Below are 26,756 nucleotides of genomic sequence, written 5' to 3'. Positions count from 1 at the left end.
AATGCTATGTGAGCGGCACATTACCTCAAATGACCAAAGCACACCCCAGAGACTTTCTAGAACCACCACATCCCACTACAGTTCTGCACTGATAACTCCTTCCCACTCGAGGATGAACAGATAACAGGCACAGATGGTTGACAGATCTCAAATCTGCTAATGACTTCATTTGGCGCACAGAGCACTAGAGCAACAGTGCTAAACTGTAATGCACAGTATGCCACAGCAGTGACAGGCCTGTGAAGCCCCTGTTTTAAGTGTAAACACTCAACTGCTTGCGCCTACAGTCCAGGACATCCAGGCTTTCTACTCAGACAGAGCTTCTCACTCTGAAATGGCAGCTCTGTCCATGGTGGGAAGGCATCTGCTATCTGAACACTGCACTGAAAGGAGCCCTGTAATGAGGCACATCTGAAAACTAGACCTTTGTGCCTTATATATACATGCTTAGAGGTTTTTGTTATATCAGGAACTTTGAATCCAATTCTACGTTGCATTCAACTCAGGACACACTTACTGGCTTCCATGAGAGCCACTGAAACAAAATGAGATGAAAGAGACATCAGAAAAAAGAAAATAGGTGAAGAGAAAAAAAGAAGCTTCTTCAGTGTTTTCACAGAATCACAGAATAAGCTGAGCTAGAAGTGACCCACAAGGACCATTGACTCCAACTCCTGGCCCTGCACAGGATGATCCACAAGAATCACACCATGGGCCTAAGAGTATTGCCCAAATGCTTCCAGACAGAAATCAAAATATATTAGAAGAACTTAGGGAAAGTTTTCTTACTTAGCTTTTCAGACTAAGTAAAGGGCACAAGTAGTTAACTGTTTATGATATTTGCTCAGAAGCCCAAGTATGCTGTAAAACCATGAAATTTGAAAAATTTGTTTCACACCTTGACTGAATTCACAAGTATTTAATTTTACTTCAAAGACTTCCTATTAATCTCTTGTGCCAAAGCATCAACATTTTGGCTGAATTAAAGACTACCATTACTTCAGAGCTATTTACAACAAAGATAGGCATTTCCAATTGCTTTCTTAGTTCTTCATCTTAAGTCTTTGGACATCTTTCTTCACATCAACTAACAATGTTTCAGGCCTTTTTTGCTATCCTAGCACGTGAAGTTTTCTGATGAGTGTGCAGAAAACAGGTATACCTTGCAGATAGGCTGTCACCACCTACAAGACAGGAGACCAGAAATTTGCCCTGACATTAACAGATAATTTAGTGCAAGTGTGCTTCAGGCATCCCTTTATAGTACTCAGCTAAGTGGCGCAATTTTGATTGAAATGGAATGAAAATAGGTCATGGCAAATTACCTCCTCTCTCCTTAATCCCACACATACTTCTCCAAACTTTCAAATAAAAATATTTAGCTATGCAGCAAAATATATTTGATTACTAAGAATATCAAAGTCATCATTACTAGGACAAATGTTATGTTTGCTATGAGCACCTTTGTTTTTTTAAAAAAAACATGTGCATGTGCAACATGTAGTTAGGAACCTGGACTTGAAAACGTAAAGCTTGAAACTCAAAATTATTGCACTCTTAGTGCAAAAGAAAGTATCTCGAATTTTTGCAGTACTCCCATTAAAGTTTTGTGCAACCTGTCTTAGCCTTTTTCACAAATTTTCCTCTGACAACAGTCAACAAGTCTCATGGTCCCCTTGGGGAAATTTTAGCTTATACCCAGCTCTCTAAATGTTATTATTATTCCTGCTTTTTGGAACAGAACTGAAATGCATCTATTTCAGGAGCAGAACAGGAGAGTGGGAGCTGCAAAGTCACTAATGGATCATATTACAGTACGCTTACAGTATTTGGCATTATTAATTGGAGTGGAGTAGGAGCATGACATCCTTCTCTTCATCTTCATTTTCCTACTGGTAACTCCACTCCTGAGAAATGGGGCAGAGTTATTAACTTGATTTCAACAGCCACTGCATGCCCACTTATTGAAAACATATTGCTTGTTTATGAATGGGATCAAACTTCATAGGCATCCAGGAGTCATTATCCGACATTGTGTTTGTCTTGCCTATTTTGTTATAGATAGATATTTAAATGCTTTGTAATGGTATATTAAAAAAAAAAGTTAGACCTACTCAGAATTATTAGGGTGAGGTTCAGCTACGGATGCTTGTATGAAAATTACATAGGCAAAATCAAAACATTAGTGAATTACTCTTACATAACTTCAGTTAATAATATGGGTGGAATATAGTACTATGTGCCACCTCTTTCCATTACCCAGGTGATTTCCTCATACCAAACTGCTAGGCAGTTCAAGATAGGTCAGAGAAATTCTAACCTAAATATTTCAGTGTTTGATGACATTTTATTACAGAGGCAGTATACTTGTAATGCCTGTTGGAGGTGCTTGTTGAGCTGGACCTTCAAGTATATTTAACTTTTGAAATTCATCAACAATAAATCTTTGGATTTGGTCTGTTTGGCTTAGTGGAATTTTTGCCTCTCCTCTCCCTCACTCTTTAACTATGGCACAAAAACATCTTTTCTACTGAGGGGAGGGGATAGGGATAGGAAATGAGGGGGACTATAAAAGTCTGGAGAAAACTTTTTTTATGCAGTTGCTTTAAAATTGTTTCCACCAGGAAATTTCTGAAAGCACAAAAGCTGAGAATGTTTGAAAGACATTTCAAAAAGGGTATAAAAAAAGGAAACATCTCTTACAAGATGCAATGGCCTGAAATGAGTAATTTTAAATCTTAAAAACTTAAACAAATGTAAACAAACATCTTGATTTTGAAACTTCTTCTGAAATTGGCAACAAAACACATTTGATTGATTTAAAAGCATGGAAACAATTTTTTAATGAAAAAAAAAAACACTTTTAAAATTTTTTTTTATATGCAGCATGTGGTTTTTGAACCAGCACTAGTCTCACGTTGCTACTTGACTTACAACCTAAAACAGAGATGACTGAGGAGTTTTAGAACTGAGCCTAAGACGTTTTTTTCCTTAGTATGGTGATAAGAAATACATGGCAACCCCATATGGAGCCTACAACACTGGCAAACCTGCCTGCGTCCATGATCACTGACAAGCCGGGCTAGCCGAAACCTGCTCTGTTTTGCATTAACCGAACAAAATTTCAGGCTCTTATAATGTTTGTGCATTGAGGCCCAAAAGAAAACTGATACCACTGCCAGTTCCTTCAATTTTTCTTATGCTTTGTCTCTAAAGATAAGCTACTATTGTTTTTCTTTTGACAAGCAGTTTTAACAAAAGGAATAAGTATTGTTCTTTTCATCATATCGAAGAGGCAAAAAAGTTTTAAGTTACTTAGATTTATTTTCCAACCTATTCCTACAGTTAAAACTGGGTGACATTACTAGTTCTAAAAATCAGTGCATCAGACATGCCCTTTTGTAAATTCATTGCCTTTAGTGATACAACCCCCTTTCTTCCCATTAAAGACAGTAGGAAATCAGTATGATAATAGGAATCACGCACTATGTTCTTCCAGATAGTTGGCAGTCAAACATCTTCTGAGAGCAGGTAATTTAAATTTTGTGTAAAACCATGATTTGACAAATGCATGTGCTGTTTGTAAAATGCCAATGTAAAATATCCTAAATAAACTATTCTCCTTTGAAAGTTTTTGAACATTTGGTTAGCATATGCCTGCAGAGTGCATTTTTTCTCTTAGACCTTCCTTCCACAGGCAGTGTATGAAGAGTGCTGCCAGGTACAATGACTGATGCTACTGTGCCATAGCAGGTGATGTGTCTGAGGCAGGCTAGACCTGCCCAGGAACAGCAAAAAGGAGTGGAGTACCACCTGGTATTCATCCAATATATCAAGTCCAGGAGGCAATTAGAAGTTTAACAGGAAAAAATAAAACAGTGAAGCAAAATCTCACTCTGTATTCAATTCTGAAAAGCTGATTGCCTTAATGAGAGGTCTTTTGGGGGAGAAGAGTAGTGGCCTATTAAAGGCATTGAAGAGATTGTTTAATCCAGAACCACTGCTGAAGACCTCTTCCTGACTGAAAGGGAAGACTGTGCTCTACACATGTGCACTGGCACAGAAGGGTGAATATGCCCATATGAGAAAATAGCAGGATATGTAAGCCAGAATATATAAGATAAACTCAAGGTAAGTACGAAGTAGAACAGTATTTAATCTAAAGATGTGATGTGATGCATGGAACAAATTAAAGCTAAAGCAGTAAATTTAAGGCCTGTATAACTCAAGCACTCAGTATTCAATGAGCTCTTGGATTTCTACAGAATGTGTGCATTCTTAATATCTCTGATCAGCTCCCCAAGGATTTCCAGCCTGCATTTATTTTATTCCTCTATTTTGGGGCCATTTTTTCCAAACAATGCTATGATCAGGAAACAGTTGATATAATTCAGTTTTTGGAATTTCATAACACTGGACATGTCCCAGCACAGCACATACATGTCCAGTTACAGTGTGGTACAGCTTTTGTGCTGATGCTGCTCATTTTCTTATTCCCCCAATTCTAGTCCAACATTCTTGGACACTCCCATTTGATGAGAAACCATAGTCAGTCAATGATTTCTAACAATACCTAAGACAACTTCCTAGCATGCTACATTTGACATGAGGTAAATCTAAAAAACCCTAATCCTGCTCTGTGGTCCTTGTCTCCTTTGGACGACAGGGTGCATGTGGCACCCAGGACCTAAATCAGAACATTGCAGAGCTGCATTCTCAGGCCAGGTCAAGGGATTTTGCTTGAAAGCTCTGGATGCTTCATCCTGCTCCAGTCAAAAATGACTGAATATTTGGTACCAAGTCACAAGAAACCCCTTTCACATTTTGCTTGGATTCCTTTTTACTTTTGAAGGTGTTAAACTTCAACTTGGCTTAAACTTCAACTTGGCTTAAACTGCTATTTAAGCCAAGAGAAGGAACCATGTACATATATTGGGTGGTTACATGGGAATAAGGCTTTCAGAACCCACAATGCCTGTACTCCAAAACCAGTACCCAGAAACACCACTCCATCTACCAGAATTCCTTAGTAGAAGGCCATTATCTCAACAAAACAGAAAATTCCCAGCATATTGTTCAACCTACAACTGAATAAAATACATTTTCCTTTGAAACAGTGTTTTTCTTTACTGTACCAGATTAGATGTAGCCATTATACAGATTTTTTGCATTGTTAATATACACTATTAGTATTAAGAAAAAAACACACAATGCTTAGAGGCAGCATTAAGCAACACCTCCATTTGAGTAAGAGCCACAGAGAAAAATGTAACAATTTACTCTAAATTAAGCTCAGAAAACTCTAGCAATAAGTTGATAAAAGCACTGTAAAACAACTAGATATAAAGTAGCACAGCAAGAATCATAGCTTGCAGAAAAAGTCATAATAAAGCTGAACTTCTATGTATTCTTTCTACTTAACGAACTCTCTCAGGGTGTACAGACTGTAAATTGGTGAGAAAATTGTCAAATAATTGCATTATTTGATCTTTCACTTGTAACGGGGGGAAAAAAAAGTATTTAATTTTAAAAAGTCTCTACTAGATATCTTGGAAATAAAGGAAGGTTATACAAACACTGCATTGAGCTCACAGTTGAAATGCTTGTGGGTAGCTAACTAAAGTTCACAGACCTGTATGTAATTGCTGTCTACAGGAAATACTTGTGTTAGCAAAAGAATTTTCTCCCCACTCCTTCACCTTTGCCCTTCCACAAACTCAGCAGAAAAGAAACCTCCTAAGAGTATTTCTGTGATGAACAGGGCTTTTCCCACCCCTACAAGAAGAACTAAATCTAAGTCAGGAACAGAATCTGTCAACTTCTCAGAAATATGCTTTTAGCAACTATTAACTGATAAAGGAGATACTTTTACACAAAAGAGCTTGAAACAAAATAATCTACTCCCTATTCGTTTATCTTTGTCTAAACTTCACATGGTTGGTTTTTTGGGGTTTTTAAAATTTTTTTTAAGCTTGCAACAAGAGTAAGAGCACAAAATTTACACTTATTTTAATGTAAATTGGCAGTGACTTCAGTGGCATGAGATAAGTTACACAAAGCAGTGATCAGGTAGAAAGAAAGTTCATAAATTGAACTTGAAATAAAATTTCTCTGAGCACTGAAATTCAGTAATCTAATTCCACGTGGTTAAAATTTTGTAAAATTCAGACAAAACAAATCTCTGACACTCTGCAAACTTTGATTTGCTTAATTCCTAACATAAGCTCTTTACTACAAATGTCCCATGTTAACATTAAATAATAAAACAAAAGTCCATTTTTTTTAACCAATACAGTATTTGTGATATCATTAGATAGCCTGAATAGGGCAACTGGGAAGTTGAGCAAGCATTTTTAAAAATAACATTTCAATTTTTTCCCCCTAGTTTGAGGGGGAAGCTTCCTGCTTGAAGGGCACAGAAACTTTGCATTTACCAAAAATGGTTATGATTTCCCAGGACTCAAATGATATATTTCCATTTACAAAGTGCCATTTACTGCCATAACAATACGTTTTTCCATGGGAAAGTGACACTTTTGGGTATGTACAAGTATCAAAGTTTCTTTACAGGAAAAGTTGTATCATCTCATTTATACATGCAGGACCAGGCAAGTAATTACCAATGTGTACCCTGGAAAGCTGATGCCTTCATTCAATTTCCTTTATGTTACAATTCTTAAGTTAATAGTCTTCATAACCTAGATTCAAGATATCAGAAACTTTAAGTACAAAACCTCTGCATTTCAAAGTCCCAACATACACTCCATTCACTGAGAAAATTACAATGGCCTTGTGTTATATATTCCAAGGGAGAAAGATGGCTAAGAGGGCTGTGATGGATTTACAAAACTAACAAAATATGTACAAAATACCCCTTTGAATCACAACACTCTCCTAGTGCTTCATGCTATTTTTTTCTGATATGCAAATATATCAGACTCTCAGAAAATCCTTATCTACAGTTTTCATCATCCTTACTTTGAGCTTTCTTCTCCCTTTTGTGCACACCTGGTCTGTACATGTACCCAAAACAAGAAAACAGTGATTTCAGCGAGCAATGAGGAGCAGCTGGCATTTCTATTACACCTGGCAAAATGCAGGGTGACAACAAAGAACACAGTAAGTTTTGGTCGCAGTAACACTCGTGGATCCTAGCAAATTCCTTGCCCCACCCCCAAATTAAAACTCCAAATTAACACCACAAAGCTCTCTTGTAATCATCACAGAACTAAAGTGCAAAACTGGATCAAAAACATGAACCACAAGGAACAAGATTATTCAAATCTACTGTTGCATTTCTCCTACAGGACTCCCCTCCTAATGGGCATACTGTTTTTCACACAACATCATGCCAAAAACCTAGATGTCAAAATACATTCTTCTGTCACGAAGGAAGACCTTTAAAACTGAGTATTTGGTTATAATTATTCAAGAATACATTTTTCTTTCATTTATAACTTGTCTCTCATCTGATTTGGCTGCATATGAAAATTTTACCTTTAAAATGTTATACTTTCATGAATAGAACAAGATAAAACTACAAATTCCAAAACCTAAGACATTTCACTCCAAGGAATCTTTCGTGATACAATAAGATTTTAAAACAAAAATTACAAAATCACATTAGGTAAGTTTTGATTTTTAGCTTTTGTTATGAGAGCCATATGAGAACAAATGAAGTGCATACAGTCATTCCTTTTTCCACCAATGTGGAAATAATTCTCTTGTTTACATGTTATGACAGAAAAGAGTAATTCATTCCATCAATTCCTGTTTAAGTTACAGTTAAAATGTACTTTTAAAGTATTTTACATGCTTTGTTACGTTTGGCCATTCATCTAAAATATAAATCAGCTCTGTGAAATTGTAAAAATTGTAACCTTTATGTCTTATAACAAGAATCTAAAATATCAAGCTTTCACATACCAAATACTGCCCTGGTTTTGGTTTGGTTTTGTCTTTTGCGGTTTTTGTGGGTTTTTTCTTTTGTTTTTAATCCTAATAAAAATGCAAAACATTTTGAAAGTTTGAATCATGATCTAGCCTTTTTGGCCAGTCTTTCCACACTGAGTCCAGCTGTTTTTCAATGGACAGTCACTAACACCACCTCCGTGGTGAAGTGGAAACAGGTGCCCCTTTTCATTGGCAAAGCTCTGACAATGAATGAAGTACTTAAGCTTCACTTTTATTACCTCTTTGGCATTTTATGCTCACTGTGATAGCACCACATCGAAGTATCTTTTGAACTATTACTACTTGATGGATCATCTAAGTCTGTTGTTCAGATTGTCTAAGATATTGAAACCAAGTATTTGAAAATCATCCCTTAGGATGAAATTTAGACTTCTAAATCTTTTTCTCCAAACTACATCTCCAAATCTTGAGTAACATGTCCATGACTTTTAACAAAGAAGATAACAAGCAGGAGAAGAAAAAGTAACACTATAAAATGACTGAATTAATAAAGAGAAATAAAACAGAACCCAAAACTAGATGAGATGATGTATTCGAAACCAAGATCAAACAGCTAACTTGCAACATCATTAGCTCTTATTAACAGTATGTGGGTAGAGTGTGAAGGAGAGAATCTGGCAAACTACCAGTCAAGGCTAATGGTACTTAATTTCCTCAGCCAGCAGCTCAAATATGTTATAATATGCAGGCTGCAAAAGAATATAGCTAGAGTTTTGTTTTTAAAATTATTGCAAAACTTAGTTCCCTCAGTAGTTCTAAGCAGCAATCCAGCTCAGACACAGTACATACCTGTAAGGGCCTGCTGGTGTGATCTTGAAGGTGTCAGTGCAGCAATAAGCGGTCAGCAGTAGCTTTTGCCTCTGCACAAAAATGCAGAGCTGAACTCAACCCTTTGTAGCTGAAGCTTCACCTGCCCATGGATCTCAAGGTCCCTGGCTCCAATCCACACTCACTAATTCATAAAATCTGTCTCTTATTAACTAAGGAGTTCATATCAGTGGGACAGCTGGGGCTATGTAAACCATACACCTTGCCTTGGAAAGGGGTCTGTAGAAATACTGGATTCCATCCACTGGCACCTTTGCACCTGGTCAGCACCTTTCACATGGATATTGCACTGCCAATTGTCTTATTGTAGGAATGACTAAACAAATGAGTACTGACACCTTGACCAAATAACTATTCTCTTCTGCTGATTTACAAGTAAAAAGGTTCAGATTGTCACCTAACTTTGTACAAACTATTCAGTCATATGATGATGGAGAAATAAATGATCCATGCTTTGCTCTTGATTTAGAAAGAGACCCTGCTCATGCAAGCACTTACAGAGAAGTTTTGTTTTCAGCTGAGCTTTCTCAGTATCTTCTAAAGGGTGGCTCAAAGGTGGGTTACTGCTGCCATTTCTTACCCATCTCAGTAAGTCACCCTGCAATCCAAGACCCATGAAAGGCTCACCCATTCACTTGAATATTGTTATTCCAGTTATAACTACTTGTGTTATATGGCTTACTGTGTCTTAAGTCCCTTCAGTGAGACCACTGTAAGAAAGAAAATGTTAACTTTAAATTGATTTATTAGTGAATACACACATGATTTTCATGCAGAATCTGCCACTGGGAGGATTTCCAAGGCAGAAGACTCAACATCAATCCCAGGATCTGTGCATGAGATGGGAAGAAGATAGTTACAACTGTGCAGGTGACTTTTTTTACATGCTGCTTATTAATAAATATGTCACTGAGTAGTACTTGACAATACTTAACGAAATGAATACAGAAGTCTCTTATCAGTGGAAACATGTAAAAGTGGGAAATTAAGTGAAGAACACTTGGTCTTGAGAACTAAAAAAATGATCTGTTCCACAATACTACCCTAAGACTGGATAACAACAGCAAAGGTCAAGAAAGCTGATCAGGCTCTAGGAGAGCTGCATCACTACCAGTATGTGGGAAGATAGAAGCAGGGATGTTTTAGTCAAAACAAAAAATAATAACTGAACTTGTAAAAAAAAGCCATTATTTTAAAAGCTTTATTTATACAAATCTGACACATCTATCCCAAGACATATAAAATGACAATTGCGAAACAAAGCTCACTGGTATTTACTTATTCAGACTTCTCTCTGGAGATCTGTGTGCATGACTATGAACATACCCTCATGCCACTTCATGTGTTAGTCTAAAAAAAGAGATGTTATTTAACAATATGGTCTTTGGCAGAAGTTAGCCATAAAGCCACACATTTTGTAAACCAAGTACCCATAGTAACTAACTGCACAATAACGGAGCTTAGATATTATCAATTTCAAAATAATTCACAAATAAAAATGCTACATATTTAAATCAATAAACATGTGAGCCTGTTCATTCCCTTCATTTCAACAAGCAAATATTTTTCAAGAAATCATTTACCCTCCAAAAGCAGCTTTTTTCTTTACTTTTGGAATCCCTGATAGCAGATTGTAAATCTGTCAAAAATTATTTAAAATCAACTCAAGCCTTTCATTCTTGTTGTTGCTATTTTTGAACTCCATGAGCCAACCATGAACTACGTAGTAAAAATTCACTCAAATACTAAAATTGTGACACTTGCTAAGTCTGCAGACATGTATGCTGACTTAAAAATTAATGCTATTAGCTTATTGTAGTTTACTACATTACATTGCAATGTAGATACTAAATGTAAATCACAACCCTAAAGAAAAGATGGAAGAAGTCCTGGCCTAATACAGTAGCAATTAATGGAACAATGAATCTTGGAAAAAATTTATTCTTTATTTTTTACCCCACACAGAAATTCTCACCCAGACCACGATGAGAACTTTTATTTTGGAAATAAAATTTTCTTTTCTTCTTCTGGTATCACCTCATTATTGGAATAACTATTTTTTTATTTTTCTTGCCTCAAATTCAGGAAGTAAAATAACAGAGCATTTCATCAGTAGGGAGAAAAGAAAAATGTATTGGTTTTGGATTTCCTTTCCTCATTGCAGCTTCTCATAGAACTTTATTTCTGCTTCTCACTTTGGTAATTCAGTTTTGTGACTACAGGTTGAAACCAGATTTCAGAAGGTCTGAAATACTATTTTTTGTCTATATATGTGTAGCTTTATATTTCTATTCACTCAAGGACATCAAGCAACATGTAGACATTAATTAGTTAAGCATTACAACACCCCTTTGAAGAATGGAAATGCAGAACTGAATAATAAAGATGTTGAATGTAACATCAAGGACACAAAGCACCTTAGCAGCAGCTTGGCATACAAAGGAATTTTCTTGAAGTCATTGACTGTATCAAAAGGTTTACAGTTAGAAAGAAAAAAAACCCCTTAATGTTATTTGGAAAATAACAGAAGCATAAAATCCACAACTGAAATAGGATTCCTGGCTTTACGCTTCCCTGTGGCACATGTTAATGGTGCAGTGCTGTAGTACAGCTGCAGGCACAGCGTTGTTCATGCTTTGCCAGTTAAGGAGCCATGTATCATTTCACATCTTCTATCTTGGCTGCATGATGCTGTGAAATTGGACAGCAGCGCCGATGCTGCTTCTCTGGTACTTTCTGGTATTTTCAGCCTGCACTTGCCTTTCTCCACTTATGCAGATTACTGCATGACAATTACACAGCAAACTCATCAAACAGAAAATATAAAAGGGGGCAACACAAAGAGGAGGGAAAAAATCTCCTTAGCAGCCAAAACCTATAAAGCTGCAGAGTGCTTTTAAAACGTCAACCACAAGCCAGGAAGGGAGACCTCTGAAGTACCTGGGACAAGAGCAGCCAAACAGCACAAGATAACGAGCTACTGGAGAGGGTCCAGAGGAGGGCCACAAAGATGATGAGGAATCCGGACCGGCTGAAGGAGCTGGGCCTGTTTAGTCTAGAGAAGAAATGTCTGAGAGGGGATCTCATTAATGCATATAAATATCTCGTAGATGGGTGCCAAGTGGATTGTGCCAGGCTCTGTCTTCAGTGGTGCCCAGTGAGAGGATGAAGTAAAATACAAGAAGTTTCACCTCAACATGAGGAAGGACATCTTTACACTTAGGGTGTCACAGAACTGGAACAAGCTGTTCAGAGAATCTCCCACTCTGGAGGCATTCAATACCCACCCAGATATGTTCCTGCACAACGTCCTCTAGGTGACACTGCCTTGGTTGGAGTGGATGACCTCCAGAGGTCCCTTCCAACATTAACTATTCTGTGATTCTGTGATATGCCAGAGCACAGAGAGGCTGCACAGCCCACCTTGTCCCCTTGCTGCATGGCCTTCACCACCCATACACTGCAGCCTGCCTTGGTGGGGTGATGTTGGCTCAACACCCACAGCACGCACAGCGAGGGAGCGGCTTCCGTGGGGAAGGAACAGCTTTCCTGGGCTCCGGCAGGCAGGGGGGCAAGTGGGGGCTGCAATGTCTATGCCCTCAAATGGGTGTGACTGTTCCAGGCCAGGAAGGCACCCAGAAAATACACCCAGCACTAAAGACGTCAGGCTCCAAATTCAACACTAAACCCAACACAGTTGGTGTGCTTTCTTGTGTGCCCTGTTAGCATTCACACTTCCCAAACACTTCTGACTTGGGGTCTAAGAAGGTCTAAGTTGGCTCCTGTCTCCCAGTGAGCTGAGAAAGTCACTTGTGCCCCAGAGTGGGGCTCCCTGGGAAGGGCCCTTGGTCACCAGGAAGCCCTGAGGCTGTCAGAGCACAAATGTGACAGAGCTTCTTGTCAGTGCCCGGCAGCCACCAGCGGGCTCTGGCCTGTCCCAGCCCTGAGCCGCCATGCTGATTGTGCACAGGGACAATTTACATCCGCTGCTTTCTTCGGTGAACCAGGTCACGGAAAAATACTGCTTTGAAAAAGATTACAGTACTTAAGACATAATCACAACAGAAACATAATTATTTGCCTGACAGCAAATACTTTCTGTTCCTCCTTCCCACCCTCCATGACAGATGTGAAGACTCCTTACAAAAAAACTACAGAAAGCGGCTTTAGTGGAAAACTAGTAAGTAAACAGATGCCTTTAAAACAGGTGTGACAAGAAAACCAGATTCTGGGAGAATTTATATTATTTTCTTTCAATGAAAGAAGAAAATGTGAAAATATTTAAAAGGCTGTCTTGCCCCTTCCTCTTCTTTCATGAGGAAATAGCCCTCAGTAGTCAAACATTTACTATACACAAGAAAAACAATTTGTCATCAATAGTGTATTTTCCAAAATTATACTCTTGTCCGTATATTGAAAGCATGTGCAGTTTCTGGCTCCAATACAAGTTATCTATAATGAGTTTTAGGAGAGAAAAAAGTGGTTTTTTTTTCTTCCTGAGAGAACCAAAACACATATAAATGGCGCATATCAATGTGTGTAAGAAAATAATGCATGTGGGAAAATAATGTATGTATCTAGAAAAACATTCACTGCTATTCATTTTCAGTGGACAAATACTATGAACTATTTTTCTTGGAGGCATTGAAAGTGCACAATGAAATCTGTGCTATTTGCCACTTTAGGAGAAACAGGTTGGGATGAATGGCAACTTATTTCCTTCTGTTTTCACAGAAGGCCTCAGCTAGAGAGTCTTAATTCAAATCCATATGGAACTTTTAAAAAACTGTGAGAAAAATTATGGTTTCAGATCATACACACATTTGCTCAAGTTTACATCATATCTCAAAAATAATTTAAACAAATTTCTGGTTCTCTGAAGCCTTCATATATGCTTCTACAGGTATACATGCTGCATGTAGCCTTCTGTGAATAATGCCTAAAGTACAAGGCTTCTTCAGGAAAAAAAGGCAAATTTTGTCATGTAAATCATAGTCTCACTGGAAACACCAGTTTTCCCTTCTAGGGTCCATAAGCCTCAATAACAACACCAAGTAAAAGAAAAATGCAAATTCTTGCATATTCATGCTGCTTTCAAGAACTTTTCTTCAGTTTTCCCACAAGACAGTTAAAGCAACTCCGTAGATGCCATGAATATAGGAGTGCAAAAATATTTAGATTAGCAGACCAGACACTTTGCTCTCAAGCAAGAAAAATTATAACCAAGTGTAGTGGTTGGTGTTAGATAGGACAGGGTACCTGTGCTATGTTTTACCCAGACAATATCTCTTCTAGAGATTATGATCAGAAGCAGCTGGGGCTCAGCCAAGTGAGAGAAGATCCCTCATAGGAGCAGTAAGGATAATTTGCAAACTAGATTTAACTGATGGTTTGTCAGTAAATGTCATCTTGCAAAATCTTGAGTGTTTTATTGAAATGCCATTCTTATACAATTCAAGCACATTTAACTTAAGCAATAACCTTTATGAGATTTGGGGAGTTCTCTGAATTATTTTCCTTGAATTTCCTATTTGTAAGACTTTTTTTTTAATGAAGTCTCATTCTAAATTGGCATGAGTCAGGCACTTGGAGCTCAACCAGCCACATAACTCCAAAGCACACCCAACGACAAAAATAAAGACATTATTCTAAAACAACAATAAATGTTTCTAATAGTAATGCTAAACAGTCTGCATGTCCTACTATTGAGCTATTTGATTTCTCAAATCAAGAAACAACAAGAAGATGCCTGTGCTAATGTGATCATTCTTGTAACAATTAGGACCTTCCAACTTCTGAGACCCAATAGGTGCTTTTAATACTTGACCAGTTCCTCAGCTGTGCATATCAGCACAGTTCAAGCAGATTTCACATGGTACTGATATAATTTATAACAACGGATGATCCATCAGATAGTGACAAAAATGTAATATAATTAAGGAGGAAGTTGGTTGCTTTCTTTGTAATGTTAAATATTCTACCTAGGCCAAACTAATTTGCTGAATTCTTTTTGTCTGAGATTCATTCTCATTTCTTTTTAACATGTATCTCTGTTAAGGTTAGAATGAATTAAACATTATCACAAGAAAGAAAATGGCAACAAGTACATTAATTATACTGACAGCAGTTTCGTTGATAGCACCCTTTTTTACTGTACAGCAGTATATTTGTCAAAATGTGGATTCTCTGCTCTGAGAACATGAAAATAGAAAACCAACCAACTCTTACGTGGAAAAATCAGCAAATTGATCAAATAAAAATGTAGAAGATTTATCACAAAAGTCCTTGACCTCCAAGACAGCTTTTCAAGCCAGTTAACTTCCCTTCTTGAAGTAGAACAATTTTCTTATGCTTATCTCAGACTGTGTGGGTGGATGAATGAAATCAAGTGTCTGTGAATCTCTCACAAAGATACAATGTCTCTGTTCTCAGGCTCTAACAGCATCTCTTGGTTTGTTAAACCGGCATGCCTCATGAATGATACAATTTTCACCATCATTCTATATATTCAAAAGAATGTGCATAATTATTTTCTAAATATACGCCTGATACAATCTCTGTCTAGGTTTTAAAACTGTCTAGCTCGAGCTCTACTTTGGCAGCACTCATTGCAAGATCTGAGCAACTTTCTGACTATCAGTCTGCACTCTGTATTCTGGAAGCCTGTCTTGTCCCAAAAGCTTCCCCAACAGCACATATCTGTTTATTGTCTCATTCTGAAAATCTCGTTCTTTTTAAGATTACTCTATAGCTATGAAGAACTTCACTGACAGCCACAAAAACACTGTGCCTTTGCCAATACTCTGTAAGGCTAGACTGAATAAAGGAATCCTAAGTGATCATTCTGTCTCATGCCTTGTCCTTCCTTCCAAAATGTGACAAAATTATACCTATATAGAGATGTTTAGTAGGGAATGGCAACACTTAATAGACTTCCAAGAAAAGTCCACATTAGCTACTGAATACAAAGATGTCAACATCTAGCACTTTTCTTCAGTAAACACAGCAAACTCAAAGGCAGTAGAGAGGATACAGAAGCCACGCTGTACCCGAGGACAGAGTGTTCAGTTCCCACGCCAGAGCAACCATTCTGCCTGATGGGCTGCCATGCACCTGCACTGGAACAGAATCTAAAACCAGCAGCAGCCTCCAGTGCCATACACACATCCCTGAACAAAATTCATTTTCTGAAACATCCAAGTTATCCTTGTATTGACTCTGTCAGATAAATAAGCTTTAGATAGCTTGTGAACAATTTCACACTTCCTAGAGAAAAAAAAATCTCAGTATTTAAAAGAATAGATTGTAAGGTACGGTCAGACAGTCAGGCACTGCATAGTGACTTAAATTAGCATTAAATTAGTTAGCGTTTACTTGTCATGAAAGAGAGGCTTGCAACAATCAGTTGCTGCATCTCAGCTCAAGGGCAGTAACTTCTAGACATGCTAACTTAATAATTTACAATCATCTTCTCACAATTCTGATTTACATGACATTGCTTCAGCAAATACATTACGCAGGTTGCAAATGATCTGCAGGGATATCATTGTATTAGTTAAAATTGTAGCAATGCAAATTAGGACAGTCCCCTGGCTATACTCTTAGTCAAAAATCATTATTCTAGTCGTGCCAAATGTAGAATACATAACATACTAATAGGGTTTTCAGAAACTGTGGCACATCAGTAAAAATATAGCAACTACTGCCTTCCTGGATTTTTTTTTTCCAGTGTCATAAAAATGTAAAACAAAATGTAGCAAGTATAGGAAGACAGTGATAAAGACAGTGAGTGAGAAAAAAAAAAAGGTGTTATTTGCCTACAATGCCCATTAATTCCTGCAGAAAAATAACTGAGAACATGAGCACCAATTTTCCAGCCTTTGACTTGCAACATACTTCCTCTGTGGCTTTGGTCAAATCACTTACCCTCTATGTGACCCAGAGCTCTGCATTTAATGGAAATTGTTTTATCCAACTCTACAGTACTGTATCCCAGTTTTATTTGTTTTCTCCCTGTCCTGTGAGGCTTACAGTACCATTTCATAAGAATATGATGCAATAAGAACAAAAGGCTCAGGCCCTTTGTTCTTGTTTCCTACAACTTGCCCTAATGTCAAACCCTGTTTTTTTCAGTGAATAAGCCCAGAGTCAAACTACAGCCAAATTCCTTGGAATGTAAAATCTTTTCATGTGACATAAACCCAAACAAGCTAAACATTACTGTTTCAAACATATCTGAACTGTTAACCGCAATTCACTGACTTTGATTAGACTCATATCATCTGTCTCATATGGTTGACAGACAGATGCCAATTTCTCAAACACTGCTATGTAAGAATGTTCTCCTACATGAAAAAGATATCCAGAGGTCTCGCTTCAACTATTTTGGATAATTCTAGCTTCTTTTTTTTTTGTTTGTTTGTAAAAAACATGACCTTCTGTAACATTGCTTTTCCAACTGTGATTTCCAATTATTCCAGGGAAGAAAACAGCAAGTTTTTTAAATGTAGCTTTACAAGGTAGCAGCACCTTATGTGACAGATAAAATTACTATAGTTAAGCTTACTGTAAATTAAGTACTTCTCATTGAAAGATTGTTTTAATTCAGTTATACTTTCATCCAACAGGAAAAGAAAAAGAACAACAAATACTAAGTGGTTAAAGAAACTCTCAGTTCATGGGAAGAAAAAGTTTTCTCAAAAGAAGCCCTGAATGCTTGTTGTAATTTTACTTGCTCAAAACCAACTGAACTGAGCAATTACCTTGCCCTTAATAACATCATAGAAATGTAATCATGAAACTTTGCCGTCACTGAGCAAACAGATTTAAATTTTTCTTTTTACTGTGGGTGTTAATGAGTGGGTAAGAAGCAGTGAATATCCTTTCAAGGACTTGCTTATTCATGTGTCTCAAACATCCCATTTATTGAGAAGAAAATTCTCTCTTTAAAGACCATTTTGTCCTTGGTCTTTAAGGCCACCAGAAGAAGTTAGGAAGAAGACACCAATATCTGCCATCATAGGCAGATGCCCAGTACTGCCATGACTAAGGTCATTGTGTCTTGAGCAACTGTTCTGTAATACTCAAACCCATCATGTGTTGGCATTAGGAGGGCAAACATTATACTTGGTCTCTGCTCAGGCTGCAAGGAGTCACCAAAAGATGTTAGTTTGCTCATCAGCACAGGATGAGGTAAAACCTATTGGCTGTCTGGAAAACTGTGATGCAGAAAAACAACACTAATTCCCTAATTTCAGTATTAGAAGAGAAACAGATTCCCCAAGTCCAGCATGTTAGCACAAATTATAAGCCACAAGCATCTGACACAGAGCTCATGACACGCAATGGAAGAATTCTCACTGACTTCAAAGTGTTGTGATCCAGAGTTTTTCTACACAAACCTGAGAGCAGATGATTTGCAGAAAATGAAAAAAATATAGTATATTTTCACAATATTATTTTGTTGGTCCCTTGGCATAATAACATCTGCCCTATAAAAAAGGATTTTTTCTCTTCCATTCCTAAGAAATTTTCCTCCAACTTCTATTTATAATCACTATATTTAAGTAGAAATTACTTTTGTAAAAAAAGAGATTACAATTGGTGCAACATCTGTGCTGGTACTAAAAAGCATTTCCACTACTGCTGGTAGAACATTAATATATATACCAAAAAATCGCTGGGAACAAAGAATTCTGGGTTAAAATCATCTTCAGCAGTACTCTATGGCAGTATTAATTTTTCCTACAGACATAAGCAAAAAAAAGTATTCTGTTGTCTGCATATTCTTCATTACCATCCATTACCATTATTGTAGACCATTTTCTGCTAGTCCAGTAAGGCATTCAAAAGCATTTTTCCAAAAAAGCAATAGTAGGTTGATCACAAGCGTTACCAAGATAACTGTCTATGCTTTGATGGGAATGATATGAAGCTATATAGGCACCAATAGGACCTAACTTTTCATAATCAGAATCAAGACTAGTCACAGCCAACCCCTCTGATCTCTGAGGACCAGCTGGAATGCAAGTCTCTATAGTTGTAATGCAACAGGCCCACCTCTGTCATCACTTCCTACTCACCACAGTATGAGCTACTGAAAAGAGCATAACCATACATGCTGCCTTTGCTCTCCACTAAAGTTTCAAGCTGGTCAGATGGTGCTACCAGTTCAGCATCACAGGAAAACACTAGTTTTAGAAATGTTCATGACTGATGAAGTTCAAACCTAACTGTCTATATTACAGTATTCATTCCAGCTTTTAAACATCTTCTAATTGACTGGACATGGCAAGATAGTCACCAAGGAAAGACAGGAAAACTCAATAAATAAAGTTTAAAATTTGCAAACTGGAGATGAAATTACGCTCATTTTCTGAATGATGCTGCCAAGTTTTCTTAGTCTTTCACTATTTACTCGCCATCTGAATTTTAAGTGATCAACTACTGCACTAGGACTTCTCAGCCTCATCCCTATACTAGGAATAACCCATCCAGTTAGTGGAGTGCCTTTCACCAGTCACCTCAGCTAGGTGGCTGTGGCTCAAAATGCCCTTGCTATTCCTGTTCTTACTGAAGTCAGACACTTCCACTCATGAAGAACAGATACACAAAGATTAAACTGCATTTTTTGGTTGCATGGATACAGTGAGAGATATAATGTGAGGGACAGGCATTCATGTGGCATCATCTTGGCAGGAAATTCTAAGTGCTGCAGGCAGTTAAAATGAAGAATGTACTTATTTACTGAATGATTATTAAATCAGTCTATCTGACAAAAGCACCTGTTCTGGAAAAAAAATATGTCTATGTTTCATTCAACTCTGTTAGAAGAATAAAGGATGATAACTGGATGATTTACCACATGCAAATACACATCCTAAAGCATTAGGCACTGACATTTAACTGTGCGGTACTTTTCCTGGTGTTCTGGTTGCCTGAAAGCGCTCCTCAGTGACTCAGAGTTTAAGGACACAGAACTGCCAATTGGCCATATCCTTATTGAGGAAATCAGACCAGAGGGACCAGGGCCCACAGAACCTGATGCTCCATTAATCTGTGCAGTAACCGCTGTGCCATGGATTCACCCTGATCAGCAACAAAGCACCCACCTGGTACTCACTCCCCACCACTGCCTCAGCAGGATGAGGAAGAGAAGAGGAAGACAAAAAGTAAGAAGATGTGTGTTTAGATAGACACTTTAATAACCAATCCTCACCCCTACCCCACGCCAGGGGTTTCTTTTGTTGATAAAGATGTTATACAGCATGGAATATCCCTTTGGATGATTTGGGTCAGATGTCCCAGTCATGTACCCAACTCCCCAGTCTACTCACTAGGAGAGGGCAGAGTATGAAAAAGAGATAGCCTTGGGGCTGTTCCAGTGCTGTTTAGCAACAGCCAAAACACAGGTGTGCTTCCTACTCTATTTTAGTCACAATTCCAAGACACAGTACCATAGGGGATGCTATGAAGAAAGTGAACTCCACCTTGGCCAAACCAAGTACAGTCCAGTACATCTGTAACTATTCTGCATGTTGACAAACTAAAAAAAAAATCAGTGTCCTCTATGCTCCCTAGTGCTCACTGCTCTTCTCCTGCCCAGTTACATTTACTCAACTGAAACATATAATAGCTAAACTCTCCAGACCTGACATTTCTGTTGCTCTCCCATGTCATTTCTGACTGCTCAGTAAAGCAAGGACACAACCATTGTTATTTTCCCTTTCCATAAAAGATGCAGTTCACACCTACACTGCTATACATGGTAGTTTAGAGATGGAATTTCAAGTGAAGGTTGAAACAATTAAAAGTCAGTGTGCTAAGAAATTGTAAACACATAAAGAACAGAAAGTTTAAAGCAATTGGTCACGATCTATTTTGCCAAAAATCTCAGCCTTTGGGAAAAAGATGCAGAAGGATCTACCGAGTGAATAATCAAGTTAGCAGAGGTAGTTCTGGAAAAGTTTTGATGAACATGGATAAATCCTCCTGCATTTACACTCTTAAATACAGAGCATGTACCTTTCCAAAAGATAATGTTTAATTCAGACTTAAATCATTGGACGTAATGAAAGAAATTGAAATGTTGCAGTCTATGTCTCACAAAAAGAAAGACTGTATTATTACCCTAAGCATTATGATTTTCAGAATGAGAAAAAAACCCCACCTTAAATTCTTTTCCACCTTTGATTACTGTCTCAATATTAAATCTGTATACTTCATTTTAAATCTTCTAGTGTGCTTCTTCATGTCACTGCCTAGTCCAATTCTAGCCACTCCACTGCAATCTCTGCTCACCAGAGATCTGTGCTTTCTAATAAGTACTGCCTGGAAGGTCTGCCTGGGTTAAACTCTGCTTAACATTCATCAAAGCTCCTTTCTTTATTTTCTTTACCTTTGTCACATATAATGTCTCAAGCAACCCATATTAAAAAGTGCAAATTTGACATAAGAAGGTACATCCTTTACACGTAGAAAGATAAACACAATAGAAGAGATCTGTATGATAAAAGTATCTTAAAGTGTCTTGATACTTTAAGTATCTTACTTTAAGATTTGAGAGATTGATGTCAGAGGAAATAACAGGTCAACTTTTGATCTTTTTTCAATTATATCAGATGGCCTAACAAAAGCCTACCTCAGTCTATAAGCCTCAATTCTTTCTTTTGACATTCATGGCTACAACACAGTTCCTAAACCCAGGATCTCTCCTAGCACTTCTCCTAGTTTTGGCCAAGACATTAATGTAATTCAACACCAGCTCACATCATTGCCAGGGCTGGAGGAAAGGACTCTCTCCGGCTTCCAAGAAGAAGGGCATTCCTTCTAGCAGGAGAAAGTTATGGGCAAAAATGGTCGGGTACTGTTTTATTTTACATGTAAATGGTTTCTCTGACTTAGACCTTTTGTTCTTAATATTGCTGCTGTTACTGTTCACTTTTTTATTTCATTGCTGTTAAATTGTTTTTATTTCAACCCACAATCTTTGCCTTTTGTGCTTTCATTTGGAGGGACACTGAGCAGTGGGGTGGTTTTAGTGGGAGCATTAAATTGGAGAATACCATTCCTAAGCCATGACAGCACTGTATGGAAGCCACATTTGAACACTGCAGAGACAGTCTTGTATTCTCCCACTGGTATTGATATATACAACTCACAATGAGTTGTAGATGTAATGTGAGCTAAATTCTGTGTGTTCCTTAGTACATAGACCAATCTTTTATTCACTTTACTATGGTCTGTGCAATAGTATTAGAGTGGAAAGGCACTTCACATTTTTAATATATTTCTGAAAATTTTATGTAAGTAAAATTTTTATGAACTTACATAATCAGAAATCAAATTTACTTTCAAAAGAATTCTGCCTTTCTGAGATGTAATTTAGTTTTCTGATTTGCTAGCTTATACATACAGAGCATAGAGACTTCATTGGGACCTCTCCAAAATCGTGATGTATCTTTTAAGAAAATTATAAAGTCATCCACTATTTGTACACAATCTTTCATCCAAAAGTATTTTAAAATTCACTACAGAAGGTATTTCACATTGCTTGACACTGTAACTTGTTAAATAAGAATGTTTTGAGCCCCACATCAACTAATGTTGCAGATGCTCCTTTATCACAAAGAGCTGTCACACTGCACATCCAGCCTGGCCAGGTGGACACACTGCTCTCAAGGGGAAAGAAAGCATTACCCTAATTCTTGTTCCTTCCTTTCATCTCTCTGTTTTGCTCTTACCTGCAGACTTCTAGTGAGTTACATCACAACCCTTCTCCTCTTCCTCATGAGAAGCAATATGGGCCAAATTATGCCTTTAACATGTTGTATTCTCACACTCTGCCACTCAGTGTTCTTTACAAAATGATTAATTTCATTTTCTGTATATTGTGGGAGGAGGTCTCAGAAGAGATCTACCGGGATTACCATAGGAAACTACTGTGGTGTAGGGGCATGGTAATAAGATTCCCGCCGTTCCCTATGTCCATCATTTGGTGTACCCTCCCCAGTTAATGTCAGTTAAGCAATGGTACCATCCCAGGTTCTGGAAAGTTCTTTGTTCTAAGTTCTGTTATTGGTTCCCTCCTTGTAACCACTCCTTCCCTTATCTCCCATTGGTTTGTACTATCCCTATCCCTCCCACAAGATCTTACCCCATTGGAGGTATGTACCCCGACCCCACCTCCTCTCTCTCGGATATAACCCCTATCCCCTCCTTCGGGGGGGCTCCAAGGGCTCTGGTCACCCAGACCTCGGAGTCCAGGCACTCAGGGCAGCTCCCCTCTCAAGAGGTTGTCTCCCTTTGCTCCTTTTACCTTTTCCTGCCTTTTCCTGCCTTGAATAAACCTCTGAGAACTGCAGCGCTCCGTGTGCCGACCCGTTTATTTGGTGGATTCGAGCTTTAGTCATCTGGGGCTCCTGCAGATCTGCGACCGGCGGGCTTCCCCGTGGGACCTAGGTCCGGGACGCCACAGTATATAGTTAATTTCTATGTCTTTTCATCTGATATATTTGGACTTTCTTTCTTGTAAATACCTACTCAGGTGTGGCAGTACCATGAAACACAGAAAAAAGGAAGGCCATTTAGGAAGTCACTTTCAGTACTAAGTTACTCTTTGCATTATTAATATGTAGTACAGAATTCATACTCCAAGCTCCCAGTGAACTAGAATTGATGAGCCTGGTAACAGGCATATTTACAATGAGTACTTCTCATGCAGTGTGTGATTTTTAGAGCTGGGTAGCAATTGTGGAGATGCTGTAAACAGGAAAAAGCCAGCCAAGCTAGAAGGAATGTGCTAATTAAAGGACACAAGTGAAATGCAAGTTAAAAGCAGCCAGATAAGGAGAAAGGAAAATCCTGTCCCCAAACAAGAAGGAAGGAAGGAGAGAGTATGTACCCCTTGCTAGATTTGCATATCATATCCCAGGGCCCAGCCGCAGCTAGCAGGGGAGGGAAACACTGATCCTTCACATCTCTATTTAGTGCAGCTCCCCAGGCAGCTTTTCTGTTGAAAAAGATCTAGGAAGGAAGTTAAAAAGAAGGACAGATGACAAAAGGAACAAAAGAGGAGGCGATGGAGTGGAGCTCAGAGCAGAAGCTGCTCCTAGGAAAGGGCGGTATCTCAGCAGCTCACCCTGCAGATACAATCCAAGGACGGCCAAAGTCATTCCAGTCAGAACTAAGACACGGTGACTAAGGAAGAGGGCAAGTTCAGAAGCTGAGTAGTGGCACCACTGTATTCCTGATGGGTTAAGTATTTAGGCAAGGCAATATGTGTAAGTGAAGCTAATGCCTTTTATCAGAGCAACAGATTACAGTGTGGAGGGGGAAGAAAAAGACAAGTTTTAGCAATACAAGCCCTTCTTCAAGGGAGCTGCTGAGGTGTGACACTTAGGTGCAGTGTGTGAGTCAGGACAGTGCCCTCAGCTCCAGGACTTGAGTGAGATGTCCTGAAAAAGACCCAGGTTTAAGCCACAGGTATGCCTGTGGTTATGGAAAGAAGGCTTTAGGAAAACCTCATGTGCTTTCCATGAGCTTCCATGCCCGGGAAGATGGCCTCTACCCATTGAATTATCCACAGATATAAGAACACGTGTGGAATTTGATAGCACAGTCCAAAGTCTCCCCAAGTCCATTGTGAACCTGCTGACTTAGGGGACTTTGCATCAAGTCCTGAAATCAGGTGTCATGTGGGAAGCCACAGACAAATCCATGAAGCAAAATGGATTATTGACATTGCAGTTCATATCTGAAATAACTAATGATTTCCATGTTTTTAAGTTGCAAATGTTCCTTGCTATTCAGCTAGCTGGCTTTTCTCAAACCCAGTCTGCCAATAGTGGAAAAGAAACCTAAGGAGGAAGCACTTAAATAATTAATAATCATTATGGGCTGTGTTTAGTTTAACAAGCATTATCTGTGGTCTTGGAATATTTCTCTGAGGTTTACTGGAAATTTATGAACCATGGGAAAAAAAACACTGATAATGAAAAGAACAGGCAAGAGCAGAGTATTTTAAAACTGCAGAACCTGAAAGAGCGGCTGGGTTTGATTTATTTTAAAAATATAAATTGGAGTTTTTTCCTGATTTTGTACAAACTCTGAAGCATGAACACAGTAACAGAAAAAATATATATAAATAAAGAATTATTTTGACTTCTTAGAGCTCTGTAAAAATCTAAATTCTGAAGGTGTTAAAAGCCACTTTTTCAGTAAAGGGAGAAAACAAATTAAACCACCATTCTTCTAGTCTCCTCTGGTATCGATATTGTTAAATAGTCTCCAAATCATATAAAAGAGAAAATGTTCAACTTTTGAGGATCAGAAGGGTTTTTTCAGTTTCAGTTTAATTAGCTTAAAGCTAAAAATATGTCCCACTATCTAATACCAAGTTCTTAGTCCATCTTTTCACATTTTGTGCCCTTAATTATTTCTGTTATTTCAATAGGAAAACAAAGATACAGGCCCTAATCAGTGCTCCCAAGTGTTTGTTAATGAACTCTGAGGGGACCAAATAGTCATAATTGTCTTTCAGAACTGGAAACATTCCTTGAAAATAGGTTCTTTGTCTGCATATCACATCTTTATATAGCTTAATGTTGCTTTTATCACTTTATTGATTTTGTTACTTTTTCATGTGGGAAATGTTTTGATTAGATAGAATATACCCTCAGAGATTCAACCTTATCTTTCACAATAGCTATCTCTGCATTTACAGGAATAATTCAATCTGCATAATCCCGAATTTGTAGAATTTTCTCATTATTTTATCATAGCACTTATCATCTTCTAACACACACAGCTCAGCAATTATAATGCCTGTATTATTACCATTTAAAAGTGAGTTACAATGTGTGGCTAAGATAGAAAACTGGGCCAAAATCTAAATTTAAATAACAGAATGCATCATTGTGGCCACACTAACAAGATGCTGTAGTGAATCTGTGCATTCATCTGTACCTGTGACTACCATGGTATTTCTGGACCAAGATTCTGATTGAAATGTCTCCTAAGAATGCTCAAAGCAAGCAAGGAGGCAGATTGTTTCCAACAACTGCCTAATGTAGGTTACTTGAGATTATTTCACAGCCCATCGACAGAGCCATTGGATGGCACTCACACAGGAGCTTCTAAGCAAGTCAAAGTTATTCCAACAACTAGTACTCCATTCAATTCAAATACCAGCCAAAGCAGCTGAACTGTGATATTGGCCAGCTGGCTGTGTGCTGGTGAGCTGGTACAGCCTATACTGGGGAGTATGCTGTGACAGCTATGCTGCTGGAGCCCACTTGAGCAAGTCTATAGGTGCAACACACATCTCAGCTAAATGCTGAGACAGCTTTATGCTACACAAGTGCAGGGTGGGTGAAGGGTGCTGACTCAGCCCCCTCGGGTAACAGGAAGGGGCAGGTAGGACTCTCAAGGCAGGAGGACTCCCCAGAAGAATACATATGTGATCAGGTACAATGTTTATGTTTCTCTTTCCCCAAAGGAAATACCTGCCTAGTCTATACTGTGGCTGTTGGTTGGATCCCAACACCTGTGCAGACCTGCCTGTCACATAAAAGCATTCCTTTACTTGTATACTAGCTCCCAAATGACAAATTATGCTGATTTTTTTGCCAGACTGGATATGAACGAGTTGCAGTACTTTGACTTTCCACCAACACAGCTCTCTGCTGAGAACATTGCAAAAAACAGCCATCACACCGAATTCAGTCCCAGCTGTGTCTTATGTGGTGTTTTTACAAAAACAATCGTTCCCTGTAAATTTACTGAGGAATGATGCAGAATAGACATAGGTCTAAATCTGGAACAGAGCAACTGAACTCTCATAGAGGAAATAAACTTCAGAGGAAGATCCAAAGTATTTCAGGAAAGGGATAAACAGCTTGGTTTCTTCCTGTTTAATTCTAATGCCAAATTGTAATCACTAATCTGCTCCTCAG

General features: G+C 38.2%; 1 protein-coding gene across 5 annotated transcripts in view; it reads right to left on the bottom strand.

Annotated features, from left to right (window-relative positions):
• Positions 1 to 26,756, bottom strand: part of SMYD3 (SET and MYND domain containing 3) — a 384,522-nt gene that overhangs the window by 84,233 nt on the left and 273,533 nt on the right. Inside the window, exon 1 of one of the 5 annotated variants that reach the window (XM_068185379.1) lies at positions 8,764 to 8,875. The exons of the other annotated variants lie outside the window; for them this stretch is intronic. The gene's annotated coding sequence lies outside the window, so the exon portion shown is untranslated. Of the gene's footprint in view, positions 1 to 8,763; positions 8,876 to 26,756 lie in introns of those variants that run through there. 5 annotated transcript variants of the gene reach the window in all.

This window comes from Anomalospiza imberbis, chromosome 3 (genome assembly GCF_031753505.1).
Source record: "Anomalospiza imberbis isolate Cuckoo-Finch-1a 21T00152 chromosome 3, ASM3175350v1, whole genome shotgun sequence".
In the NCBI taxonomy this organism is placed as follows: Eukaryota; Metazoa; Chordata; class Aves; order Passeriformes; family Viduidae; genus Anomalospiza; species Anomalospiza imberbis.
The sequence above is the reverse complement of the archived record's forward strand: the minus strand, read 5'-3'. Positions and strand labels throughout refer to the sequence as shown.